This window comes from Cricetulus griseus, chromosome 6 (assembly GCF_003668045.3).
Source record: "Cricetulus griseus strain 17A/GY chromosome 6, alternate assembly CriGri-PICRH-1.0, whole genome shotgun sequence".
NCBI lineage: Eukaryota > Metazoa > Chordata > Mammalia > Rodentia > Cricetidae > Cricetulus > Cricetulus griseus.
Genome location: NC_048599.1, coordinates 68,731,132 through 68,746,576, shown reverse-complemented (window position 1 = coordinate 68,746,576; position 15,445 = coordinate 68,731,132). Strand labels below are relative to the sequence as shown.

The 15,445-nt window shown below is 36.1% G+C and overlaps 1 protein-coding gene across 5 annotated transcripts in view; it reads right to left on the bottom strand.

Annotated features, from left to right (window-relative positions):
* Nucleotides 1–15,445, bottom strand: part of Mettl15 (methyltransferase like 15) — a 152,519-nt gene that overhangs the window by 105,214 nt on the left and 31,860 nt on the right. The gene's annotated exons all lie outside the window — the stretch shown is intronic.

Genomic DNA, 15,445 nt, shown 5'->3' with positions numbered 1-15,445 from the left:
TTGCTTCCTGTCAAGGATTTTCTCACAGAAATGAGAAAAGTAACTAAGACAAACTCAAACCTGTTATGTTGGACACTGAATTCTTTAAATGTAGATGGTGTCTCAGTAGGTAAAGTGGATGCCAAGCAAGAGCAATGACCTAAATTTGGATCCCTGTTAGTAGACTAACCCAATCACTTTTAGCAACTACTTTTTCATACTTAATACATACAACCCAATTGTTGGTTCCACATTGCCATATTTCATTTTAAATATAGCTTCTTACACACATAGACATTTTGCTTGGCATGTTCACACACTCAAAAACACGTGTCTCAAATGAAACATCTGCTTTGCCAGCAAATGTTTCCAATTTGAAGACATTTGTTTCATCCCTATTCAAAAAGCCCACCACTTTTTCCCCCTAGGCCAGGCACTTGAAAAACACTTAAGTCTACTAAACCTCAATAGAGAGCTCCATTCACTGGCAGAAAGTTGTACTTAGAAGGTAGAATTTGGTCCTTTTTTAAAAAAAAAAAAAATACAATACAATTCATTATTTATAAAACATAGCATTTACTTAAGACATTTTCAGATTACATATTTATTACTGACATTATCAAGATGTTACATTTCTTAAAAAAATATCAAGTATATTAATTACAAATGAGTATTGAGAGTGTAATTAATTCTAAAGCATTTCCCTAGTGTGTGCATCTAAATAAATGAACATGTAAATAAGTAAATAGAAGTTTGAAAAATAAGTACAAGTGAAATTTAATTTAGATATAAAATGTTTTTGATAAACCATCCAAGCATGAGCTATTATATTTATGAAAGAATGGAGAGAAATCTATCAAATTATTACCCTGCCTTTTGAATATATCATTTAAAATTTAGACTTTTGATAATCATTGCCTGACTATCTCCAATATTACACCTTTATGGATATCTTGTCATACTGGTCATTGTTGTGATTTATAGGCATCATGTGTGTGTGTGTACGTATATAATTAATAATGTGTATTTATTGTGACTTTTATATTAATAAACAATTATGAGAATAAATCTTAAACATCTTAACATTAAAAATGAAGTGATGAGCTAGCTATAATCATTCTATGCTATATAAGTAGCCAAGAATGGCATTGTACATAGAAATGAATGTATTTCTGATTGGTCAATTAAACAATATCACTTCAAAGCAAATATTTAAGGACCTGTAAACATCCTTCAGTGATAGGCACCTGAACAGCATGTATAAGTCTCATGGTTAAATCCCAGATCCAAAGCACTGAAAGTAAAATAAATATCAAATTGTCATCCCTGAAATCATATAAACATAAGCAATATTTATTTATATACTATTTATTTTAATATAAATATATATTTAAATATACATTGAATGTGTGTACACACAAGCGTGGGTGTGCGCACACACACACACACACACACACACACACACACACGTGTGTGTATATGTGACAATAAAAACTAAAGAAATAAAGGCCATTAATTTGAGAGGGAATAAGGAAAGAGGACATGCAAGGAGTTGGCAAGAAAAAAGGAAAGTGCTGATTTAAATAAATAAACATTTATTTAAATATGAAAATAAAATTTAAAATGAAAATAAAATTTAAAATATTTTTTGAAAATTAAAAATTTAAGGAATTAAAATGAGCACACTGAGATATTATAAAGTAACTTTTTGTTTTGGTTTGTTTTTTGTTTTTCCAGACAGGGTTTCTCTGTGTAGCTTTGGAGCCTGTCCTGGCACTCGCTCTGGAGACCAGGCTGGCCTCAAACTCACATAGATCCGCCTGCCTCTGCCTCCCAAGTAAAGTAACTTTTAAAGTGAAATTTGTATGTGGCTAAATTGCATCACAATGTTAATTAGTTTGCTGTACAAATGCCTTCAATCAACATATTCCATGTAACAGCTCTGGAACTTCCATAACTGGTTCTGTGTAATCACTGCAAACACTATAAACAAAAGTTTCTTCTTTATGATCTCCTAGACAAAGGATCAGGCCATTCATATAGTACTTCTTCATGAATAAGGAATTATACACAGCTAAGCACTTTCTAATGTGTTTCAGTTTTATAATACCAAAGCATAATATATAAATATGCATGATAAAGCAGCAGATATATAGTGATAGTTCAAAATTAATATTCATGTTTAAGGACCTACATAAGAGAAATTTTTGAGATTGACATTTTCTTATAAATTACAATGTATAACTTTATATATAATTTTGCTTAAATTTAATCCTAATTTTAGGGCAAAAAGTGTTGGCTTAGCTTTCAAAACAAAAAGAATTCTCCTGCAGATAAATTATAATTTACAAAATGTGTCAACTTTATAATTCTTTTTAATAAACAAGGAGATATGAGTTTAGTTGTAGTGGATTTGCAAATTGAAGTTTCTACTTGCATGAGCAAAGGTAAGGCTTGAAAATAAGAGGAAAAAAGCACCAATCATCATGAAAGCAGCTCACCAAGATTTGCTTAAGTTAAAAATGTTGCATAGCATATTCTCATGGTATAAGCCACGCAGAGCAATTAATTTTAGAAAAATTAATATGGAAAATTATTTGACAAGTTATTGAAGGTAGAGATGTATATTTAATTATGTGTGTTCTTTCCACTCACAAAGCGGTATAAGAAACTGTGTCCTATACTTTAAAGATCTATAGATTTGACAACCCAGGATAGGAACATGTGGAGATGCTCAGAAGGGAAATTTCTGGAACAGACTTTCAGTGACAGTGAACGCCATGCTGCTGTGGATAGAAGTTCTAGGAACAGGTGCAAAAAGATGGGCACATGGGAAAGCAGCCATGAAGCCTGACAGCATTCTGGGAATAAAATAATAATATTTGGAATTTATACCATGCTTTTTTTTCCCCTTTGAGCATTTAACACACATCAACTATTAATCATCAAACACCCACATGAATATTTCTTTCCTCATTATCACACTCAAAAATGATGAGTCGCTGCTTCTTTGACTACATAATACAAATCATACCTTATTTTTTCATTTTCACACTAAACTTTTCTGCAATTTTTGTCTTTTCATCTAAAACTAATTAAATCATTGCTTTTGGTATTTTTAATAGAGTCCACTGTCGTAAACAAATTCAAAATTAGATTTATTTCTGAAATTTCCTTGGAGATTGGTATCAGGATTTATTTAAAAAATAGCTATGCCACATTTTCAGAGTATCAAAATTTGAGAGTATGTCATAGTTCAAGATACTGACAGTCAAACAGAATGTTCGAGAGTTCTATAGCCCTAATGGTCATTACCTAATCAGCAAAGCCTGTGGCTTCCTCTACCTTGGTATGGAAACAGCATCACATTGAACCTAGACCTTCTCACTCCAAATACCTGCATAACAAATACTTTCCTCTTCTTACTGCCACCTCAAAAACAAAAGTTTAGCAATCCTTTAACAAGTAGGGGAAGGAGAAAATTAACAAGATAGACAAACCTTATCCAAGCTAACCAAAGACAAAGAGAGACTATCCAGATTAACAAAAACAGAAATGAAAAGGGAGACATAACAACAACCACTGAGGAAATCCAGGGAATCATTAGCTCACGTACTCGACAAAATTGGAAAATCCAAAAGAAAAGGACAATTTTCTGGATAGGTATCACATACCAAAATTAAATCAAGACCAGATAAACAACATAAATAAACCTATGTCCTCTAAGAAAATAGAAGCAGTCATCGAAAGACTCCCAACTGAAACAAGCTCAGGGCCATGTGGTCTCAGAACAGAATTCTACCAAATTTCAAAGAAGAGCTAATACCAATACTCCTCAAATTGTTCCACATAATAGAAATAGAAGGAACATTGCCAAACTCTTTTTATGAGGCGACAGTTACCCTGATACCCAAACCACACAAAGATGCAACAAACAAAGAGAATTATGGACCAATCTCCTTCATAAGAATTCATACAAAAACACTTAATAAAAATACGGGCAAGCGAATCCAAAAACATATCAAAAAATCATCCACCATGATCAAATTGGCTTCATCCCAGAGATGCAGGGATGGTTCAACATAAGAAAATCTGTCAATGTAATCTACCATATAAACAAACTGAAAGAAAAAAAAAACACACAATCATCTCATTAGATACTGAAAAGGCCTTTGATAAAATCCAACACCCCTTCATGATAAAGGTCTTAGAGAGATCAGGTATACAAGGAACATATATAAACATAATAAAGGTAATATATAGCAAGCCAACAGCCAACATCAAACTTTTATGGACAGAAACTCAACACAATTTCACTAAAATCCAAAACAAGACTAGGCTGTCCACATCTATCACCATACACAAAACTTAAGTCTAAATAGATCAAACGTAAGACCGCAACATAAATCCAGTTACACTTAATCCGATGGAAAAGAAATTAGGAAGTACCCTCGAACACATTGGCACAGAATACCCCTTCCTTCCTTCCTTCCTTCCTTCCTTTTTTCCTTCCTTCCTTCCTTCCTTCCTTTCATTCTTTCTTTCCTTTCTTAATTCATTTTTATTTAAATTAAAAACAAGCCTGCTTCACATGTCAATCCTAGCTCCCTCTTCCTCCCCTCCTCCCCCGACCAACACCCCACCTCATGTCCCCTCCACTACCCAGGGAGGAATCCTCCATGGGGGAATCTCCAAAGTCTGTCATATTATCCTGGGCAGGGCCTAGGCCCTCCCTGATGTGGTCCAGACTGAGAAAGCATTCCTCCACGTGGAATGGGCTCCCAAAGTCAGGGATAAATACTAGTCAACTACCAGAGGTCCCATAGATTGCTGAGGCCTCCCCACTGACACCCACATTCAGGGGTGACTGGATCAGTCCCATGCTGGCCTCCAACCCATTAGTCTGGGGTCCATGAGTCCCCCCTTGTTCATGTCAGCTGTTTCTATGGGTTTCACCAGCTCAGTCTTGACCCCTTTACTCTTGACTCCTCCCTCTTTGCAACTGGATTCTAGGAGTTCAGTTCAGTGTTTAGCTGTGGGTGTCTACCTCTGCTTCCATCAGCTACTGGATGAAGGCTCTAGGGTGGTATGTAAGGTAGCCATCAATCTCATTATCACAGAAAGGAATTCAAGGAAGCCTCTCCACTATTGCCCCGATTGCCAGTTGGTATCATCCCTGTAGATCTCTGGAATTCTACCTAGCACCAGATGTCTCCTCAAATCTATAATGGCTCCCTCTATTAGGATATCTATCATCCTGCTCTCCTCTATTCTTCCCCCAACTCAACCTTTCTGCTCCCCCATTTCCTCTTCTCACCTCCTCTTCAGCCCTCTCTTTCTCTCAGCTCCCTCTCCCCTCCCAAAGAGACCATTATATTCTAAATATAATAACAGTAGCGCAGACACTGAAACAATTAATAAATGGTACCTCCTGAAACTGAGGAGCTTCTATAAGGCAAAGGTTGTGGTGAATAAGACAAAACGGCATCCTACAGAATTGGAAAAGGTCTTCACCAATCCCTCATCTGACAGAGGGCGGATATCCAAAATATAAAAAGAACTCGAGAAACTAGACAGCAAATTATCAAATAATGTAATTTTTAAAATGGGGTACAGTTCTAAGCAGAGAATTCTCAACAACAACAACAAAATCTCAAGTGACCAAAAGACACTTAGTATCCTTAGTCATTGGGGAGATACAACTCAAACAACTCTGAGATTCCATCTTATAACTGTCTTGGGAGTTAGAGGAAGGATGTCAAGGTCATCTTTAAATGCATAGTAAGTTTTAGGAAAACCTGGAATACAGGAAACTGTGCCTCAAAACAACCTAAAATGGGCTTGCAATGCAGCTTAGTTGGTAAATCATGTGTGTAGCCTTCACAGAGCCCTGGGTTCTGTCTATAGCATTTCATAAACTAGGTATGGTAGCCCATGTCTGTCAATCACCTTGTTCTGGTGGAAGCTCCACCCCAGCCCCTGGCATCCATATACCCAAAGAGTCTGGAATGTTCTGGTGGAAACTCCACCCCAAGCCTGAGAAGATGTGGAGTAAAGGGAACACTCCTCCACTGCTGATAGAAGTGCAAATGTACACCCACTTTGGAAATCAGTGTGGCAATTTCTCAGAAAACTGGGAATCAATCTACCTCAAGATCCAACAATACCATTGTTGGGCATATACCCAAAGAATGCACAATCAAAACACAAAGACACTTGCTCAACTATGTTCATAGCAGCATTATTTGTAATGGCCAGACACAACCTAGATGCCCCCTGGATAAAGAAAATGTGGTACATTACACAATGGAGTATTACTCAGCTGTAAATAACAATGACATCATGAAATTTGCAGGCAAATTGATGGAACTAGAAAAAACCATCCTGAGTAAGGTAACACAGATCCAGAATGACAAACACAGTATGTATTCACACATTAGTCAATATTAGATGTAAAGCAAAGGATTACCAGACTACAATCCACAGCCCCAGAGATGCTAGGTACAAAGGAAGACCCTAAAAGGGACAGGCATCAATCACTATAGAGATATATTACTTATGATTTATTAAAGCTTGTCTGAGATTACAGAAAACAAAGCCAGCCACACTAGTTATCTATAGAAGCCAGGCAGTGGTGGTACACAACTTTATTCCCAAGACTCAGGAGAAAGGCAGAAGGATCTCTGAGTCCAAGACCATCCTGGGCTACAGGAGAGTGAATCAGAGCTCACGCCTTTAATACCAGGATTTGAGAGGTATAAAACGCAGAAGTATTCAGTATGAGAATTAGTCTCTAGTCACCCTGAGGAGAACATAGCCGTCTGAGTGAACCTGAGGAGCAGTGAAGTAAGGAACATCTGAGGATCGCTCCTTTGGTCTGTGCATAGGTAGAGGTAAGAGCTAGTAGCTGGCTGCTTTGCTTTTCTGATCTTCAACGTGAAGCTTGAACCCCAATCTTAGTCCCTGGGTCTTTTTTCTTTGAATTTTTTTTCATGCTACAGAACACCCTGCTTGTTGTTGTTCTTGGGAGTAGAATTGCTGGGTAATGTGATAGGAAACTCTATGCTAACAGACTCATTTACAAAAGATGTGTACACCTTGCACATCCTCACCCATAGGATACAGAGGATGAAATTTCTCATTTGCAACAGCACAAACCTTAGTGGTGTGAATGAAAACTAAATTTGAGGTTTTTATTTTTATCTCACTAGTGAATGTACATATTTTTTTATGTGCTATTACCTGAAGATAACCTTTTTAATCAAGGTAGTCTAGTTGGAACAGAAGTAGCATTTCCATGGTGGATATCTCTATATAACACAAAATGTTTGGATTAGGTACAGAATCCATAATATTATTAATATTGGAAGACACATAAATCACATCATTCACTCTCATTCTCTCTTTCCTTCTTCCAAAAGGGGAGGCTGAGCTTAGAAAAATCAGGATTTATCAAAATACAAAATGCCAGTGACTGAAGAAGCAGTGAAGGAACTAGTTGTACTCTTGTTGGAGAGAAAAGAATCCTCCAGATATAATTAATGAAAAAATTTTGATAGACTATAGTGCTGAGCCAGGGAAAAACCTCAAGAAAATAAAGGAGTTGGATGACAAGAACAGGGATGGTTTAATCCTACAAAATGCTGTATTCATATTGAAAACAACTAGAAATCTACCTTACAGTTAACAGTTAAGCTGATTTCATTTGGTAAAATGTATTTTATTTTTCATTTTTTTGTAGGGGTGCTGGGTGCACATGAGTGCAGGTACACTCAGAGGCCAGAGGCATTTGATACCCATAGGGATAGAGTAATAGACAGTTGTAAGTTGCCCAATATGGATGCTAGGACCTAAACTGGAATCCTCTGAAAAACCAAGTAGGCACTCTTAACCATAGAACAATTTCTCCATCCCTAACCTGCTTTGTTAGTTATCTTTTGTCCAATATTTCAACCTGATCCTGTTGGAATAAACTGCACCCATCCTATAGTTAAATCCTAGATATAAAACACAGAAAGTAAATTAATGCCAAGTAGTCATCCCTGAAAGCTTATAAACACAAGAACACTAAACAGATTCAGCAGTTTCTATTTATATATTATGCTATGTTTCAGGTATTTCTTTCCCCCTTTGGTTCTCTTTCACAAATTATAAAATTAATATTAAGAACTGGAGATGTAGCTCAATGATAAAGTACTCGCCTGTCATTTTCACCAATCTGGTTTTGATATCCAGTCATGGAAAAAACAATATTTATGTAGGAACAGCCAGCCACAAAACTAACAATAAATGTATAGATTCCTCTTCATTAAAATTAATTGAATCCCACTTTTTCTTACCAACCATTTAGAGATGAGAAATGACTTTTTAAAATCTAAAGTTTGGAGGAAAAATTAGTGACTGCTAGAAGTACTGCTTATGAGGCTAGCAATAGCAAGAAAGAGAGAGGAGGGAGGGAAGAAAGAGAAAAAAGAAAGAAAAGGAAAGACAGACAGAGTGAGCTAGCAAAGTGAACATGTGCAGGCTTCAAAGCCAAGCAACTCTAGCTTTGTCACTTCCCAGAAACTAATTCCTGTTGTCTAAGCATCATCAGGTCACTAATCTAAAATGTGCATAAAGTAAGAGGTAACAAAGAGATAGAAATAAAATCTAAGTCTTGTGCCAGAAAATCAGAAATAAAAGATTTATCAATAAAAATAATGTAGTATAAATAAACAAGACATTCATAGTGAGAGTAACATTCTCTATTTCAGAGTCAAAAGATGATGTATGATTTGTGAACCAAAGGAAAAGGGTAGGACCAGCAGTGAACATCAACAGGAGGATTAAGAGATTCCCTTTCTGTGGAAAACTGAAGGAGCTTGGGCTTCAGGGAACAGCTTTAATTTTAATTGAGAGTCTAAAATTTCTGGGATTGAAACACACAGAAATTTACAAGATCCAGAGGAGTAATTCAATAAAAAGTTGCTGAAATGGACACTGTGCTCAGTGCTAGAAAAATAAAGAGTTAAGCATAACCTTCCATAATTTTAAAAGAAAAACAAGCAAAGTAATAAACACATGATCAAAATTATGTAATGAGGAGGTGGGTGTGATCTAGATAAAATTTGTACATATATGAAACTGTCAATGAATAAACGGAAGAAAGAAGACAAGACTGAGAGTGAGGGCAGGGGTGGAGATGGAGGGAGGGAAGAGGGACGGACAGAGGGAGAGCTAGCTAAGCACCAGCATTCATGTTCTGCTTCTAACTACACTATAGATGTAAAGTGGCAAGCCACCTCAAACTCCCACCATAATGGACTATATGTATTCAGACCGTGAACTGAAGTTTTCAGGCTGTGCAATAATACCATACTTAAAACACAGTAATGAACAATGCAGTGCATGGCAGAAGCAGAAGCTCAGGCCCAAAGCCCTGAAATAACTATGAAGCAAGGTAATTACAATTAAAGCAAGCACTATACATTCATGGGGGAGTGGGCTACTGTCCCTTTGTAATACTGTTAATGTGAACTTTCTTTTTCTTTTAACTAAACTGCTTTGGAGGCACTTTGGAAGAACCAGTGTTGAGTCATTTTTTCATAATGTCTATTATGATATTAAACCCTATGAAATGCTTTTCTCCTCCTTTGTCCAAAGAGTATTGCTATGTACCCATGTAGTGCATGCTGGCATTACTAAGTTTAAACTTAGAATCCTTGCATCCCAATGTTCAGTGTTCTGTGTTAACAGAAATGGCACACTACACCAGACTTTATCTTTCCTCTAAGAACATGTGATCTAAGATTTTAAATTGAGCACGCTTAGAAATCTATCTACCACATGCTCATAAATGCACACTTTAAGCTGAGCATACAAGGCAATGTGATAAAATATAAATATGAGTAAGTTCTCCATACTTTTTTAATTCCAATGTTCTCCCCATTTTTCCCAAGCATCAAACTCTTCTATATTCTTTGATCACCTGGTCGTGTTTATTAGTTTTTTACTTAACGAGATGCAAGTCCATTGCCTTCTATGACTGCATCACATGTATGATGTACCAGCAAATAAGATATGGTGACAGAAGAGGTTGAAGACACAGAAAGGAACTAGTGACATAAAGGAAATTAAACATTTTCCTACAAATTATAAGCCATTAAGCTAGAAAGTGAGCTGATTAGTCTAAGGTCACATACATAAAATAAGAAATTAGAAAGATGTCCTTTTAAGTGAACAATTAAAATGTCCTTGCAAATAATCATGTTATAAGATAGGAGATATATGGAATGCAGAAGAGCTAAGATATTCAATAATCATAAGATGCCAACAGGATTTTGAATCAAGTTCAAACCCAATAAGCAAATTATAAATTTGGATTTAATTCAGGATAAATGCTTGTTTTAAAATCAGGTCCAAATATTTGTTATAAGGAAACCAACAATTCATTCCTAAGAAAACTTTTATTCACAAAAAAACACATCTCAGCGAGGGAGTCTTCTAGTACTACCTAATTTTTAATCACTGCTTTTCCACCTGAACAGATGGGAAATTCCTCCTCCTAAACCCGACTGCAATCAGACAGTTGAAGTGGGAAAAAGTTTCTGGCAGTGACTTACAAATGCTGATTATCTTCTCTCCAGAAACACAATGTGGGAGGACTTCAGCACACACTACAGAGTCAGGCTTATCCTTACTACCAAAGTACCTATGATTAAAAAAAAAAAAAAAAAAAAAAAAAAAAAAAAAAAAAAAAAAAAAAAAAAGAAAGAAAAGAAAACTGTTGGGAAAGATGTTTTCAACATTCCCAGAATAATGGGCAAGATTTCCAAATTGTCAATAACAAGCAGCAATAAGAACATAGAATTAAATGATGTTAAATGTTAAAGACTTCTGACTACCTTTTCCCTGCCTAGGAAAGCATACAATGCAAAAGCTTTCATTTTAAAAAGCATCCAACCCTTCCCAACATAACATTCTCACCACCTTCCCTTTTATTGTTTTGTCTCCTTCCTTCCCCTTAATAATACAAAAGAATAGATAGACATGCTTATTTGTGTTTACCCAAGCAACACTTGTTAATATGAAAATATCAAGTCATTCCCTTGGTTCTCCTTCTAGCTTCAACAAAAATCTATCTCTGTTTTAGCCCAAGCAGAAAGATGTAGAAAAAAAAAGGAACTGGGGAGACTATGAAAATAGACAACAAAAGCAAAGAGAACAAAGGAAAAATTAAGACCAGGCCAAAGAAAAATCAGTTCCATATCATCTCAGAAAGTATTTTTAAAAATAGTCTTAGCAGTGTTCTGGCAATCAAGCAGGAAGGGTGCTGTGGAAGACTGTAAGTGAGGAGGTAAGAGAGAGTGACCAAGTCTTTCAAGTCCATTCTGGCCAGGATTTGAGGACTGTCTGCCTGAGAGATGCACCCTGAGTAATGCTAGGCCTCTGGTCTGTGTATTGTGAGAAAATAAGGAGACTACATTGGCTCTGGTATGTCCAGAGTAAAACTTAGCAAACAGTTCTCTATCAGAATGATGGGTCTGTCTGGAGAAAACAACAAGTTGTTTCTAATTGCACAGCAACTCAGAGATGTTTTCTTGCCTCTCATTTTTCTCCATTGACTGAATTTGGAAAATGTCAATCTCTTTAAATGCTCTCTACTCACTGTTTTGTTACACTGAATTCTCAAATAGATTCTTCTGTAGAGAAACCAATTGCCCTGTTGGAAGCAGATAAATCCCAAATAGACATTTACCAATTCAGTTTGGGAAATCCATTAGATACAGTGCAGTAAGATAAAACCAATGCTCCTACTTGAATTCTCCATAAGCCACCATGGGAATAACACCAACAAATATTTCTTTGGCATATTTCAGGATAGCAATGCAGAGACCTCAATGACATCTATAAACACAGGATTAGCATTAAATGACTGCCTTTTAGTGAAGGAAAATACATGGACCTACTCTAGTGCACAGGACTTGGCTTTCTGCATGATATCAACTTTCCTGATTAAGAAAGATCCTTTCACAGAAGGAAGAATTAGGGAAATGACCCCTGGTTGAGCAAAGACTATCACAGGTGGCTGTTACACAGAAGAGTGCATCTTCACAAGCACACATCCCTTTCAGCTTGCACACATTCTCCCATAATGTCCCAGAGCCTGCTACCACCTCCCATAGCACAGAAATCTAGCTCTGCCCTTTTGTGTAGCTCTAAAATTAAACTATCTTGTTTGCCCTGTTTGAGCCCCGTATTGAAAGTTTGTGGCTTCTATGCTTAGGTACATAATACATTTATGTTTTTCTTAGACACAGTCATTGAACTTACAGAACCATCCCTAATCAAACCTCAATGAATTATGTATTAATATGCAAAGCATATCTTCTAATAATAATTAAATGTAAATTATCATTCTGTCTATAAAGGATTGTGTCATTCAAAGAAAGGTAGTCTGCAAAGTTAGAGTTGAGACCAGAATCCTGGTTTCTTAACTTTCTGTTAAGAAGCTGTACGCTACAGAATGGCTGCTGCAGATTTGCTGTTTCACCTACCATGTACTACACAGACACAAACACATTAACAGATTCTAGTATTTCTGTCATTATATTGTCACCTCAGTAAATATACTATCACTTGTTAAATACAATATAAATAATGTCAAATTAACTCAATTGAAAATACTTTCACAAAAAATTCATCAAAATGCAACAGCTAAAAAGGCCAAAAAAACTTTTTTACTATTATTGATGGTAGTAATAACATACTAAACTAATTTAAAAACTCAATTTTAGGTTTAAATTGAAGCAAATTAATTATTATCTAAAATGCTTTCTTAGTCTAACAGTCAAATTTCTACACAATCTGGTACTAATGCCATTTCTAATCTCATTTTCTATTATTTTGATTCAGTGTAACACATTTTCAATCTTCTTCATGTGACATGAATGTAATTAATTATGAGTTATTATCTTTCCCTGAGATGACAGCCACCTAAATAGTAGGAACAAAAAGACAAACTCAAGAAGGGTGTGGACAGTACTGATCATCACTAGCATAAACCACAGATACAAGCATCACACACAAAAACTAAAGATAGTGTAAAGACATACAATAAAAATCAGTATTTCTAGAATATTCTGTAACTTAAGAAAGATAATTAGGTTATAATAACAAAGAAAAAACTAGTAAAAGAAGAAACTTTAGGTATAAAAAGCCAAAACCAGGAATGTTTCTTAGTGGGGGGGGGGGAGTATTAAAAGTAGGGATCAAGAAGCAAGAAATAACATGAGGGCCTGAGATTGCTCAGTGGTTAAGAACACTGATTACTCTCCCAGAGGCACCAGGTTCAGTTCCCAGCATCCACTTTGTAAGCTCACAACCATCTGTAACTCCAGCTCCAGGTACCAGGCATTATGGACATATATCTATGCAGGCAAAACACTGAAACATATAAAATAAAACAGAGCATTTAAAAATGTTTAAAGCAGCAAATTATAAAAATAAAAAACAGGAACTGGGAAGTAATGATTGATTACTACATGACTGAATAAATAATACTGACAAAATATACAACTGATAACTGAGTCAGAATTTCTGGGGGGAGCGGATAATGTAGGCAGAGAGAAAAGGGAAGACCAGGCCTAGAAAAAGTAAATTAGCAAAAAATGGTAGTTTCCTCTTTCTTCCCATGTTCTTCAAGATGAAAAATGTTGTACCTTCTTTAGTTACAAGCATAAAATATGGAAATGAGGTTCTCATGCCTACTGATCTTTAGATGTCAAAATATGACAGAAATGGATTATTTCTCCTTTGAAATTAATATTTTATACAAAAGTCTCAAATTGTTTAATATCTTTAAAAAAGAAAAAGAAAAACAGAAAAACTCCAGAGACCTAGTATATTATTTAGGGTTTCTACTACAGTGATAAAACACCATGACCAAAAAGTCAGCTCTGCATCTGCTTCCATCAGTTACTGGATGAAGACTGTTTTCTTTTTGGAACCTGTTCCCCATGCAGGGATGCCCTTCCCCAGACTTGATGCAGGAGAAGCAGCTTGGTCCTGCCTCAAAGTGATATGACATGCTTTGCTGACTCCCACTGGAGGCCTGCCCCTTTCTGAAAAGAGGAGAAGTGAATGAGGGATGGGAGGCAGAGGGGAGGGAGGAGAGAATTGGAAGAGAGGAGGGAGGAGAAACTGTGGTTGGTATGTAAAAAAATTTAAAAAATAAAAAAAGAACTCTAACTCACCATAACCAAAAGCAACTTGGGGAGGAAGTATTTGTTTACCCTATATTTCCATATCACAGTTCATCATTAAAGGCAGCCATGGCAGGAATTCAAAAGGGCAGGAATCTGGAGGCAGGGGCTGATTCAGAGTCCATGGAGGAGTGCTGCTTACTGGTGGTTTTTTGCCATGGCTTCTCAGTTGGCTTTCTTATAGCACCCAAGACAACCAGCCCAGGGGTGGCACCACCCACATCTATCACTAATTTAAAAAATGTCCTACAAGCATGCCTACAGGCCAACCTTATAGGAGCATCTTCTCAGTTGATGTTCCCTCCTCTTACATGACTCTCATTTGTGTGAAGGCAACATGAAACTAGCCAGCACACACATTTAATAAGTTTAAAACACAGTAATTTTGATAATAAATTAAGAAAACCTATGTATAAATATATAATAGAAGAAATTAAAAACAAATGATACAGGATGTGGTTGAGGCTAATCTATAAATTGAAAATATTATGAAGAGAGTGGTAAAAACATTGAAAATGAAAATCTGTTCCAGCATAATTTTAAATGCTGTGAGGAAAAGACATGGTCTACCAATTAATTTGTGATATTTCATCAATTGTGAGATCTTTTTCAATTTCAATTGACTACTTCAAAAATATTTGAGAATGAATATAAAATAATTATAGTCCAAAGAAACCATGGTGGCACACAACTGTAATTCTACCATACAGTATATAGAAGTACAAGTAACAAGAGTTAAAGGGCCGCTTGGGTTAGCCTGTGCTATGTAGAGTCCAATCTAGAAATAAAACAAACAAATAATGGGCTAGGGATAAAGCTTGGTGGTAGAAAATTTCCTAGCATTCCCAAGGCCTTTGAATCTCTGATCTCCAGCACAGAAAGAGAGAGTTGGGGGGGGGGGGGATACAAAGACATTAAGAGGGAAGAGAGTGACTTAATCCTAGTAAAAACGCAGGAATTGGGTTGAACCACATTCTAAATGCTATCATAGACTTCTAAAGGTGTTTAAACAGATATGGTTGAGTATGCCAAATTAACTTGTAGGAGTTGAGTATCACATTTTATATTGGGCACATAACTTCCATCCCTGAGAGATATTGAGAAAAGCTATAGAAATGATGTATAAAGTACCTGAAAACTCCTAGGCACTGACTTGTGAGTTTTCTTGTCTTTGTTAATATTTTCCTCAGTAATTCACTCTAGTATTTTATCATCTTACCAGA